Genomic DNA, 3451 nt, shown 5'->3' on the forward strand with positions numbered 1-3451 from the left:
TGCCCGAACTACGCCAGTTTGATTCTCACCGGATGTGAGATACATAGGCAACCCCCATCGGGTCCAACTTCCTTTTTGCAAAAATAGCCCAAAAGAACAAAAAATTTAATTTTATTTCAAATAAGTAAGGTGATGTCATTCTTGTCTAAAATATCCGAATGTCCCCCAAAAGGGCGCCAGAAGGCCGTTTTTGCAAGAATAGCCACCTTTGGTCATTTTTCAAGGTTTTGGCCGGTTAGCGAACATAGCCTTAAAATCTTCGTTTTCGGAGTGCTGAAAGGCCGTATTGGTAAAGCCGGATATTTTTGTGAATTTTGAAAAATGGTCATGTTTCTTGAGTCAAAATGAGTCATAATTTTCTTTTAATGAAAATTACCCTAATAAATGTGCAGGATGAGCACAACTCAAAATGAACCTTTCTCAGTCCGTAAGGAGATCCCTTTGGAGCTACATATGTGGTGGCATGATATGGGGGAAGACAACAGAAAAATTGTGACAAAAGCATTAGGCGGTCTTGTCGGGCTCTTGAAAGTTAAGCCGAGAAAGGACATAATTGAGGCCTTGATACTATTTTGGGACCCAGCACATAATGTATTCTACTTTGCTGAATTCGAGCTAACTCCTACACTGGAAGAGATAGCAGGCTACGCCAGTTTCGATGGGAATCTTAGAAATCAATACCTAGTGGTACCTAGGGCAGTAACCCCTCACAAATTTTTGGACCTGTTAAGCATCAATCGGGACATCCGAGACGGAAATTTAGCTAAAGGATTCTGTACCTTCTACTTTTTGTACCGACTTTATGGGAATCCCCGTGGCTTCGAGACGCCAGATACTGGTCTTACTCACACGGGAAACCAAGACAAGTGGGAAGCTCGGAGAGGATTAGCTTTTATAATGGCGTTCCTGGGTACTTTGATTTTCCCCAGAAAAGACGGGAACATAGAGTTAGGACTAGTAGGGATAGCCGATTTTATGATGAAAAAGGCAAATGGGACCATAGTGCCGATGATTTTGGCAGAAATTTACCGAGCTCTGACCCTTTGTCGAGAAGGGGGAAAGTTCTTTGAAGGGTGCAATATGTTGTTACAATTATGAATGGAGGAACACCTTTGCCACTTTCCTGCATACTTGAATTGTGGTATGACTAGCCTCGAGTGCATTGAAAAACATGAAAAACGGGTAGTGGGTTATGAGTTCCCGAATGGTACGAAAGCATGGCATGCTCATTTGAGATATTTGACTGCAAATAAGATTGAATGGACATTTGGGTGGCTCTCAGTCAGTGAGGTAATTTATATGTCGGCTGAGGTATGATTTCTTCTATTAATGGGTCTTCGGAGTATCCAGCCTTATGCCCTGCACCGAGTTCTACGTCAGTTAGGTCGATACCAGACAATCCCATACGATGAGGATTCGAGTCGGCAGGTTATTGAGTTGGAACCAAAAGACGTTTTTCCAGAAGAAAGAGTGCATCGGATTTGTCATCAGTGCAGATTCTTAGAGCCTAGAACTCAAGTACGAGATCTATCCAAAGGCGAGATGGAGCCTAGTTACACTACGTGGTATGGTAAAATATCTTGAGTTCATCATGAACCCGAAAGGCCCACAAAGAAACCCCATGTCCAACAATTTACCGACGGAGCACAGGTGCAATGGGACTGGTTGACCAAAGAAAATGAGTGTCGAGCCACCATAGGCAGGCAGAAAAGCAAGTCATGGACCTTCAGTTTGAGAATGGGTTGCAAGTCGTCGTAGATAAAGACGAGAAGAAGAAGCTAACCTAGGAAAATGAAGCCCTCAAAGCTCAAATCTGGAAGATGAAAATAGCTGCTAGAAACCCGGAAAGAAGACAAGCGGATGAGATGCTTATAGGCAGTCTGAGAAAGAAAGGAATTGAGTGTCAAGAAGACCTAGAAAAGTCTGAAGCCAGCCTAGCAAAAGTTCGGGCTAAATTGACGGAAAATGTAAAAGGTCAGACACAGTTTGTGCAACAATTGAAGAGAAAGTATGAAGGGACAGTCACCAGCCTGAAAAGAAAGGTAACTACTCTTGAGAATGAGGCAGCCAAGCAGGCTAAAGATTTCAAAGCTGATAGGGAACACTATTATGATTTGATGGCTCAAATGGAGAAAGAAATGCAACAGTTGCAAAATCAACATCTCCATGATACTCAGGTGTTAGAAGCCCGGAATCAACAGGTCAGGCGTCTGCTTCAGGAAAAGGGTAGAATTCGAGAGCGGGTCAGAGCCATTGTCGACTACATTGTTGTGGAATGCCAAGCATGCGAGGATATGACTCGCACCACTTTCTTCGCGGCAGTGATGACGTTTGTCCGACATATAATGAGTGATTTGGAGAGGCTTCAAAGGGATCTTGCACATAGGCCTGTGGCGAGACCGAATGATGTCCCGCAGGCCCCATGAGCATTTAAGGCATTAATTTATTCATGATTTTCATTAGAGTCTGTTAGTCTATTTGCGAGCCTGTATTTTCTTTTAATGGAGTCTGTTAGTTGGTTTTTGAGTCTGTTGTTTTCACCTTCTGTCAGAGTCTGTTGGTCTTCTTTTGAGTCAGAGTCTGTTAATTTCCCTTTTTGAGTTTGTTAATTTTATAATTTGGTAGAATGAGTGGTTGTAATCAAAATTGTTTTATTTTATGGAAAAAATTTGAAAAATCACAAAATGTTTTGTTATTTATTTTATGCACTTATCTCCAAGAACTACGCTCGGTCTGATTCATGCGGGGTCATGATACGTAGGCAATCTCCATAGGATTTGACCATAACCAAAAGAAAGAAAAAAAAGAGTGATAAAAAAGATGAGGAAAATAAAAGGAGAGGAAAAATAAGGGCGAAAAGAAAAGGAAAAGAGAGAAAATAAGAAACCGTGAGAAGGAAACAATGGAAAAACAAGAGAGGGAAATGAGAGAATAAAACAAAGGAAAATCAAGCAAAGGAAGGCAAGAATGAAAAAGAAAAAGAAAAGAAAAAGGAGAGAGAAAAGAGAAGTTGCAAATGGAAATAAGGAAAAGCCGGGATGACGCAAGAAACCGATCAAATGCATAATAGAAACGGTTAACTGCCTAGGTGCATTCATTCCTCAAATGTGTGGTTGCTTATCTGTTAAAGTCCTAATCGCTAACAAGTTTGTTATTGATGAAATTATAGTTCAGGCAGGTGGTTAGTGTGATTGGCATTCTGGCAACTCACTCCTACAACACTCGGTTCCAAAACAAGCTGAATATGGCCAACCAGGAACTTGAGGCAAGTATTGTCGATCCGTCAAAAGAGGTGGAAGAATCAAAGGTTAATCTGAAAGATGAGTTGTATAAGCTGAAGCAGCAGATGGCTGAATTGTACCAAGCATGGGCAAAAGGGCACCCACCGCCAGCTTACCCCGCCAACCCTGCTTTTATCCCGCCATTGGCTCAGACCCAGGAACCACCCACT

This window comes from Nicotiana tabacum, chromosome 3, assembly GCF_000715075.1.
Source record: "Nicotiana tabacum cultivar K326 chromosome 3, ASM71507v2, whole genome shotgun sequence".
Classification (NCBI taxonomy): domain Eukaryota; kingdom Viridiplantae; phylum Streptophyta; class Magnoliopsida; order Solanales; family Solanaceae; genus Nicotiana; species Nicotiana tabacum.